Source organism: Triticum dicoccoides, chromosome 6B (genome assembly GCF_002162155.2).
Source record: "Triticum dicoccoides isolate Atlit2015 ecotype Zavitan chromosome 6B, WEW_v2.0, whole genome shotgun sequence".
Lineage (NCBI taxonomy): Eukaryota > Viridiplantae > Streptophyta > Magnoliopsida > Poales > Poaceae > Triticum > Triticum dicoccoides.
In genome coordinates this window covers 564,515,836-564,526,490 of record NC_041391.1, presented here as the reverse complement: position 1 = coordinate 564,526,490, position 10,655 = coordinate 564,515,836, and the positions used below count along the sequence as shown (strand labels likewise).

Below are 10,655 nucleotides of genomic sequence, written 5' to 3'. Positions count from 1 at the left end.
CAAAGTCAAGTTTGTTGAGTTACTAGTGTCACCTACTATGTATGTTTTTCAGACAGGCATGTTAATATCCATAAAGAAGGTGTGTTGTAGTACCTACAGTGGCTCTCCCCAGGATGGATTGGATTCTTAATAGGAATAGTATTAGGAACTAGCTCACAGCTGAGAGATAGAGAGAGAGATCGACCTTTTGCGGGGAGTCATGGTGGTAGGAGTAGACGACCGAACCGTCGAGGTTGATGTTGATGTCCCCCACAGAGCGCTACTACTGCATCCAAATCGAACAAAAAAATTATACACTGTCGGTGATGATCCAACTTTAGGAAGTAAGGCACATGATACACCTACAGCAGTAAAATTAACCGACTGAATCAAGTCAAGTTGCGTGTGTTGTTTCTACTGTGTCCAACTCCAAATCTACATTAGGAACTGATCAGGATTGGTGATGCTTAGAAATGGATGAATCTGCACGTCTCAGTTTTGGCATGCCAAACAAAGAGTGATGCATATATTCATTCGACTGAATGTACGAGTGCAAAGTCAAGTCTGCTGCAATTACTAGTGGCTCTCCCTAATCAGGATGGATTGGGTTCCTATGCCTAATCAGCTTGGCATTTCCGCAAGTGTCAAATTTTCCTACTGTCTCCAATCACAGGAAAATATCAAACTTTTCTCCTCTCATCTCGTCTCTGAAGAAAGGTTCAGTTTTATTGACTTGTCCTCTCTAATGTTTCTGTAGCAAGCAAATTTGATGACCCATGAGAGAAGCAAAAGGAAGAGGGGAGTGAGTACCTTGGCTCGACGACTGCACGACAGAGCTACATCTCCACGGCCTCCGGTGCCGGTGCCGATGCCGTGGTTGTGGGGGTGGATCCAGAGCTCGCTTGCTTGGACAGGGAGCAGAGGAAGGGCGGCGTCCTCCCGAGAGAGAGAGAGCCTAAAGACAATACTAGCTAGTGACAAGCATGTTTCGTCGATTCCGTCGCGCTTCAATCTCCTCTCATCACAGGGCAACCTAAAGCCGATGCAGCAGAAGCAGAAGTAGCAGGCACAGACAAGAAGCTTGCGAGGAAGTTGCCACGCCCGTAGAAGAACCTGCCTTCTCCACCTTGGTGTCTTCATCGACCTATATATCATCACAGGGTTGCAGGTCACTTTTCTTTGAACAAAACCAATAATACACCATTAATTACTGTCAAATAAACTTACGTGGAAGACATGGACGCCGAAGAACTCGATGCGGCGGCAGTGCGGAGGGTGGCCCTTGAATGGGCCCTCCATGTAGCCCCAGTGCCGGAACTTGAAGACATCCATGGGAGGGCCACTGTACACATCCAGCACCTCGATGGCGGAACCCCGGGGGAACGCCGTGAGGAACGTGGTCGTGGCCGACTACAACGGCTCCACGTCCGGGTCGTAGATGCGGTGCTCCGGCGGTAGCGTGGTCTCCAGGAACGCATTGTAGCTGCCCATGGCCGTCACCCCCTCACTTCTGGTGTCCCTCCTCACCTGCTGGGTCGCGCCATGGCTAGTGTTGTCGCAGGCCGGAGAAGGGCGGATCTGGGCGCCTGTTCTCCCTCCTCTGCTGCTCCATGGGGGACGGGGGAGGTGAGGTCACGGAAGAAGTGCGACTGGCGCACCGTGCGTCCGCGGGAGGAGGAGGAGGGGATCTGGATCGGAGGTGGATTTATTTTAGACGGGGGAGGGTGGAGTGGGATGACGGTTGGTGGGGTGAGGTGGATCGGGGGTTCGGAGTGTGGATCGGGCCGGGGTGGACACGCTTAGTAGTAGCGTGGGGTCTTACCTGCGCTACTACTACATACTTAGTAGTAGCGCCAGTTTTGTACCCCTCGCTACTACTATGGCCTATCCCGGGGGCATTGTTGGAGACCATTTAGTAGCAGCACAGGTTTATACCCCTCGCTACTACTATCAACTTCGTAGTAGCGCGGTTTTTATACCCCTCTCTACTACTAATTAGCAGTAGCGTCCATTTTTAAATCGCGCTACTGATAAACTTCTGTGTATAAGGTTTTCCCTAGTAGTGTGCAGTTATGATGTTCGGACACACCATCACACTATGGTATTCCAGGCGGTATTAATTGTGAAACAATTTCCACAATGTCTTAATTGTGTACCAAACTCGCAACTCAGATATTCATCTCTATGATCATATCATAGACATTTTATCCTCTTGTCACGAAGATTTTCAACTTCACTCTGAAATTACTTGAACCTTTCAATAATTCAGACTTGTGTTTCATCAAGTAAATATACTTAGCATCTACTCAAATCATCTGTGAAGCAAGAACATAAAGATATCCACTGCGTGCCTCAACACTCATTGGATTGCACACATCAAAATGTATTACTTCCAACAAGTTGCTCTCTTGTTCCATCTTACTGAAAATGAGGCTTTTCAGTCATCTTGCCCATGTGGTATGATTTGCATGTCTCAAGTGATTCAAAATCAAGTGAGTCCAAACGATCCATCTGCATGGAGTTTCTTCATGCGTACATACCAATAGACATGGTTCGCATGTCTCAAACCTTTCAAAAAACGAGTGAGTCCAAAGATCCATCAACATGGAGCTTCTTCATGCGTTTTATACCAATATGACTTACATGACAGTGCCACAAGTAGGTGGTACTATCATTACTATCTTATATCTTTTGGCATGAACATGTGTATCACTACGATCGAGATTCAATAAACCATTCATTTTAGGTGCAAGACCATTGAAGGTATTATTCAAATAAACAGAGTAACCATTATTCTCCTTAAATGAATAACTGTATTGCTATAGACCTAATCCAATCATGTATATGCTCAATGCAAGCACCAAATAACAATTATTTAGGTTTAACACCGATCCTGATGGTAGAGGGAGCATGCGATGTTTGATCACATCAACCTTGGAAATACTTCCAACACATACCGTCACCTCGCCTTTAGCTAGTCTCCGTTTATTCTGTAGCTTTTTATTTCGAGCAACTAACACTTAGCAACCGAACCGGTATCTATTACCATGGTGCTACTAGGAGTACTAGTAAAGTACACATTAATATAATGTATATCCAATATACTTCTGTCGACCTTGCCAGCCTTCTCATCTACCAAGTATCTAGGGTAATTCTGCTCTAGTGACCATTCCCCTTATTACAGAAGCACTTAGTCTCGGGTTTGGGTTCAACCCTGGGTTTCTTCACTAGAGCAGCAACTGATTTGCTATTTCATGAAGTATCCCTTCTTGCCCTTCTTGAAACTAGTGGTTTTACTAACCATCAACAATTGATGCTCCTACTTGATTTCTACTTTCGTGGTGTCAAACATCGCGAATTGCTCAAGGGTCATCATGTCTATCCCTGATATGTTATAGTTCATCAGAAGCTCTAGTAGCTTGGTGGCAGTGACTTTGGAGAACCATCACTATCTCATCTGGAAGATTAACTCCCACTCGATTCAAGTGATTGTAGTACTCAGACAATCTGAGCACATGATCAACGATTGAGCTTTTCTCCCTTAGTTTGTAGGCTAAGAAACTCGTCAGAGGTCTCATACCTATTGATGTGGGCACGAGCCTGAAATCCCAATTTCAGCCCTTGGAACATCTCATATGTTCCGCGACGTTTTAAAAACGACTTTGGCGCCACAATTCTAAACCGTTTAACATTACTGTGCTGGGGAACGTTTCATAAAATAAAAAAATTCCTACGTTCACCAAGATCCATCTATGAGTTCATCTAGCAACTAGAGAGAGATATGCATCTACATACCACTTGTAGATCGCGTGCGGAAGCGTTCAAGAGAACGGGGTTGAGGGAGTCGTTCTCGTCGTGATCCTATCACCGGAGATCCTAGCGCCGAACGGATGGCGCCTCCGCGTTCAACACAAGTACGGTTAGCGTGACGTCTCCTCCATCTTTATCCAGCAAGGGGGAAGGAGAGGTTGATGAAGATCCAGCAGCACGACGGCATGGTGGTGGATGCAGCAAGACTCCGGCAGGGCTTCGCCAAGCAGCTGCGGGATGAGGAAGAGGTGTAGCAGGGGGAGGGAGGCGCCAAGACTCAGGGTACAGCTGCCCTCCCTCCCCCCTCCTTTATATAGGCCCCCTGGGGGGGCGGCCCTGGAGATGGGAATCTCCTAAGGGGGCGGTGGCCAGGGGGGTGGAGTGCCCCCCAAGGCAAGTGGTGCGACCCTCACCCTAGGGTTTCCAACTCTAGGCGCGGGGGGGCCAAGGGGGGCGCACCAACCCACTAGGGGCTAGTTCCCCTCCCACTTCAGCCCACGGGGCCCTCTGGGATAGGTGGCCCCACCCGGTGGACCCCTGTAACACCCTCGATGCGACTATAGCTCCCACGTGTCGAGGCGCGACTTAGAGGCATAACCGCATTGAAGGCATATGTCGCAAGTGAGGTAATCTTCACACAACCCATGTAATATAATAAGGGAAAGAGATACATAGTTGGCTTACAATCGCCACTTCACCCAATTACATGAATAAAGCATTACATCAATCAGATACAAACAAGGCCCGGCTACGGAGCCAAAATAAAAGAAGAACCACAAATGCGACAAAAGGCCCCCGATCGACCCCAACTGGGCTCCACTACTGATCAACTAAAACGAAACAACATGAAGGACAAGATCTTCATCGAGCTCCTCCTGAGCTTAGTTGCGTCAACTGCACAGACTCATCGGCACCTGCAAACTGGTTTTGGAAGTATTTGTGAGCCACAGGGACTCAGCAATCTCGCACCCGCGAGATCAAGACTATTTAAGCTTATAGGAAGGATGGAGTAATGAGGTGGGGCTGCAGCAAGCGACTAGCATATATGGTGGCTACATTCGCAAAAGAGAGCGAGAAGAGAAGCAAGGCACGGTCGTGAAGCTAGTAGCGATCAAGAAGTGATCCTGAAACTACTTACGTCAAACATAACTCCAACACCGTGTTCACTTCCCGGACTCCGCCGAGAAGAGACCATCACGGTTACGCACGCGGTTGATGTATTTTAAATAAGGTCAACTTCGGGTTTTCTACAACCGGACATTAACAAATTCCCATCTGCCCATAACCGCGGGCACGGCTTTCGAAAGTTCAAATCCCTGCAGGGGTGTCCCAACTTAGCCCATCACAAGCTCTCACGGTCAACGAAGTAATAGACCTCCACCCGAGACATTCCGATCAGACTCGGTATCCCGGTACAACAAGACATTTCGACAGGGTAAAACTAAACCAGCAACACCACCCAGATGTGCCGACAAATCCCGATAGGAGCTGCACATATCTCGTTCTCAGGGCACACCGGATGAGCAAGACGTCGGGTAAGCCAGCCCAGAGTTGCCCCTGGTAGCCTCGGACATCGCTTAGTTGGACCAACACTCAGAGGAGCACTGGCCCGGGGGGTAAAATAATGATGACCCTTGGGCGCGCAACCCCCAAGGGAAAAGAAAAGGCTAGGTGGCAAAAGGTAAAACCAATGTTGGGCATTGCTGGAGAAGCTTTACTTAAGGCGAACTGTCAAGGGGTTCCCATAATAGCCCAACCGCGTAAGGAACGCAAAATCCGGGAACATAACACCGATATGACGGAAACTAGGGCGGCAAGAGTGGAACAAAACACCAGGCATAAGGCCGAGCCTTCCACCCTTTACCAAGTATATAGATGCATTAATTAAATAAGATATATTGTGATATCCCAACAAGTAAACATGTCCCAACAAGGAACAACATCTCCATGTTCCAACAAGGAGCAAACTTCAATCTTCACCTGCAACTAACAACGCTATAAGAGGGGCTGAGCAAAGCGGTAACATAGCCAAACAACGGTTTGCTAGGACATGGTGGATTAGAAATTTAGCATGGCAATTTGGGAGGCTGACAAGCAAATGGTAGGCATCGTAGCATTGGCATAGCAAAAGAGCGAGCAAACTAGCATAGCAAAGATAGTAGTGATTTCGAGGGTATGATCATCTTGCCTGAAATCCCGCAAGAAAGAAGAACGAGTCCAAGAAGAAGACAAACGGACGTAGTCGAACGGGTCCTCACAAAAGCGACGTAACCGGAACCAACCCGAAGAAGCAAACACCAGAAAAGAAGCACACAACATAGTAAACAACCAACACATCAACATGGCATGATGCACAATCGAGTATGAGGCATGTCCGGTTTAATGAAGCATGGCATGGCAAAGTGCACAAGCAGTTCTACAAATTAAGTGGAGATCAATATGCAATGAGTTGCATATTGACGAAACACCACAACAAGTTATTTAGTTCGATCTCGTTTATGTACCCCAACAATATTAAATGTTGATTAACATGGCAAGAGGGTGAAGCAAAGTAAAACTACCTATCTAGTCAAGTTTAAATGAGGCCGGAAGCAACGAACAACAATTCCGGAAACTCCTCATGAGCATATTATAGATTTGGTACTGTTCTGCCCTAAACATTATTTTAGACTTGTTAAACATGCAAGATGAGTGCACCATGTTAAACTAGGCAAAATCCTACCCCATTTACATATATAATTTATTAAAATTGGAGTTACGGTTATTTAGTTATGAATTAAATCATTTTAGCATGGCATAGGGGTAAATTAATGCAAACAACATTTTTAACATTTCAAACATAGATGAAAGATGGATATTATTAATCTACACAAAATTCTGAGCAAGTTTCATATATAAAACATTTTAATCCGATGCACGGTTAGTGAGTTATTAAATGCATGAACTAGGGGGACTAAACTGCAAAACTGCTGCTCTCTGGAATAATAGACAAATCGCCGATCTGGAAAAAAAACGACGCGGGCCGAAGCTGGGGCAAGCCCATCAGCGGGGAAGGAAAAAAACAACAGGGGGGCGCTGGGGGGTGGCTCACCCATGGGCTTGGCCCGATTCGGTGGGGAGGAGGCCGGCTTGGGGCTGCGGGGCTGGGCCGGATCTGGCACGGCGGCCCAGCAGAGAGGAGGGGCTGGCGCTGGGCCTCGCGCAGGACGCGGCCCATGTCAGGTGGAGGCAGGCGCTCGTCATCTCCCTCAACAGGAGGTCGAGCGAGGCCATGGCAGGGGCGCCAGCGGCGATCCATGGCGATGGCGGGCGGCGAGAGGCAGGGGATCGACGGGGACGACGGATCTGGAGTGGTGGGGGCCGGATCGGGCTCCGGGGACCCATTCCCGGTGAGGGCGAGGGTTAGGCGCCATGGTGGCGGCGCTGACCAAGGAGGAGAGCAGAGGGGTTAGGGAGAGAAAGAGAGACGGGGAGGAAAGGAAAAGGCGACGGCGGCGTGACCTGGGTTCAAGGCGGCCGGCGACGAGCATGCTCGGGATCGGGCTCCGGCAGCGAGGAGATGGTGCGGCAGGGGTAGACTCCCTTGATCCAGGTCGGGATCGAGGAGGCTGCGGGAGGCCGGGCGCGCGCGGCAGATGGGCTCCGCGGGCCCCTCTCGGGCCTGGCAGGGCCGCGGAAGGTGGGAGGAGGCCAGGGCGACGTGGCGGCTTCCTGGTGGTGGAGGGCGGCGGCTGCGGCGGCGCTGGCCGCACAAGCGGCGCCAAGTGGCGAGGTAGGGGTGGTGCAGCGCGGAAATGGAGGTGGGAGGCGGCTAGAGGTAGGTGGGGGGGCTAGGGATGCCCAAAAATGGAAGGGGAAGGTCTATATATAGACAAGGGGGCTAGGTTAGGGGGATTTTTGTCCGTTCCGGAGCCTCCGATCGTGATCTGACGGACCAGAACGGAGGGGGGGTTTAGATAGGTGGGCTAGTGGGCTGTGAAGAGAGGTTGGGCTGAGATGAGAGGAGAGGAGTGCAGCCCGGTAACTGTTTCCGGAGACCGAAAACGTCCGACATTAGACCGGCTATACTGACGCTATAGTTATCCGTTGGGGCGTCAAACGGACTCCGAATGCGATGAAACTTGGCAGGCGGTCTACCTACACTATAATAAGACCGCACGACAACTCTCATCACATTCCGAGAACATTTTCCGGCCACTAATAAAATAATATTTCGGACGTGCCGCGGGCGCGTGCAAGTATGTCTGGGCTCAGAACGGACAACGAAAGGAACAAGGAGACCCGGACGGGAACAAGTTTTGAAAACATGATGATGCAATGCACATGATGACATGATGAAATGCAACACGCAAGCCAATGACAAGACAACAACAACGAATAACTAAACGACACCTGGCACATCGGTCTCGGGGCGTTACAACACTCCACCACTACAAGAGGATCTCGTCCCGAGATCTAGAATGGCACCGGAGGGACAACGGAAAAGAAAGAGAAGAGGTAAAACTAAGTTGCTTCTTTGACAAATGAGTGAGACCAAAGAACCTTGAGAGGTTGAACACATCCGAGAAAAAAAACAACGAAGGTGAACAAGGTCGAAAACACTCCATTAGAAAAGAGGGACAAAGAACATTGCTAAAAAACCTTGAGGTTGAAAGGCAATATATATATATTGAAAACACGCCGGTTAAGGAAGGGGATCAAGAAAGACCAAATTCAGGCAACACTCCGGTTGAAAGGAGATGCAAGGCTTGATAAGGCGAAAAGAACTTAAGCAAAAAGGCACAACACTCCGGTTAAACAAGATAGGGAAGGAATAAGAGTGATATAATTTGGACAGCACTCCGCCTGTAAATGGAAGGAATTGAACTTGACAAGATGAGAGGATACTTGAAAAGAGGACACAACACTCCAGTTAAAAGGATAGGCATGAAAAGAACATGATCCTGACAGAACTAAAAGATGGGTTGAAGAGAGCAACATCAGAAAGCCTCCGGAACAAAAGAATAGAAGATAGATAATTGAAATAAGAGAATTGAGAAGAAAATGCCAATTTCTGCCACAAAAGAGTTTGAAAAGGCATCTTTAGGAGAAGGGTCGAACGGAGTTGTTGGAAAACCAACAATGAAAATACTAAGCTTGATATGGTCTTATGGAATATATCTCAAATATATGAGGTGACAACCTTCCACTCACGGAAAAAGAATTGGATTGGAATGAACAAGGAGACGAGAAAGCTATATCACCGGAAGGATAATGAAGAACTTGGGTCAATTATAAGCACCAAAATTAGCAACAATCCTTAGGGAAGGCTATAGGTGAAATATAACCCAAGATAACTCCAAAGAAGAGATTGATGGATTTAAAATATCTCATTCTTGATAACTTGTGACTCACGAAGCAACAAAGGGGAATTATCAAGAAGGACATAATACCACCTCCAAAGATACGGTAGAAAGAAATTGCACTCCGAATAGCAAGATGAAGAATGCTTGAGTTTCTTAGAAAAGAATCTCGATGAACACTTCGAGAAGAAATATAAATCCTTGATGAACCATCATTTAGAACTCCCATGAAGAACTCCGGTAACAAAAAGATGATCAAAACGAAATGAAGGAGAAGTTGAAAACACAAGTTGAACCCTTGCAATGGTTAGATAGATCTTTGGAATGATAATTAGAGCTTGGAACTCCGGGAAAGAAAAGATGAGCAACTCGAACTGAGACTGTGATACGATGAACCACTCCGAAAAAGAAATTGAATAAACTTGATGAAACAAGAATAAGAATTATGTTATGTGTATCCTTCACCAATTTAATTGATGACGAGCAACTGGATTTGGCACACAACTTATTCTCGTAGCAAGGATAGCGCAAACTTGAGAAGGTCTTCAACGAACCACCGGTAGAATTGAAATAACAAATGGATCATACAATAACAAAGGAAGAGAAATCTTGAACGAAGCACCGGTAAGATTGGAGAATGATAACTAAAAGCTGAGAATGAATAAACATGAATTGATGGACTCCGGATAATCAAACTGAGAAGACTCTTGAATTGCTCCAGATGGATAAAAGAATTCTCACAATCAAACAATTATGAGAGGGTGGCAGAGAATGTGGCAAGATTTAAAAGAAACTCTTCTTCGGTCTCCGAACCTGAGAATGACGACGAGAAACAGCACCAATAATTATTGAGGCACCGGAATAAACAAGAATATAAAAGTTGAGCCAACGATGAAAAGAATTCGACAGATCTTGGAGAAAAACATAAGACTGATGATAATTCATTCTTACGTCAAAATTTCGAAAAGAATTTTTGAGGATAGCTCCGGGAGAATTACAAGAGCCAGGTAAGATCCTGGGAAAAGACATGTGGGTTAGGGCCCACTCAAAAGAAACACCGTTGAAACGATTTAAAAGAGAGAAAGCACCGGTTGAATTAAATGGCTTGAAAGAGATAACATCCTCGAAATAGCTTGAATGAAAGAAGAGTGGATACACGAATCTTCGAGATATCTTCAGCACTCCGGAACAATTAAATAGCGAGAAGTGAATGAATATGAGGTGCACCGGTATGACAAAAGCGTTTGAAATACAGAAAAGAATATGATCAACACCGAAAGCTTGAATTAGATCCACCGGAGAAGAAAAAGAATGAATAATGGTGAACTAGAAACTTCGTTAAAATCTTCATGAGCATCACCGAATAAGAACATTGAAGGAAAAGAATGGAGAGGTTTCACAACAATAAGATGGATACTCGATTAGGAAATCTGAGTCCTTGAAGAAAACAAGGGAGGGAGGGCGGTAAAACAAAGACAACTTGGGATGGATGAACGAACACCATTGAGAAAGCTGAGATTGGAT

General features: G+C 46.8%; 1 pseudogene; it reads right to left on the bottom strand.

Annotated features, from left to right (window-relative positions):
* Positions 1-820: 820 nt before the first annotated feature.
* LOC119321274 lies at positions 821-7,062 on the bottom strand (annotated as a pseudogene).
* Between the last annotated feature and the right edge of the window lie 3,593 nt (positions 7,063-10,655).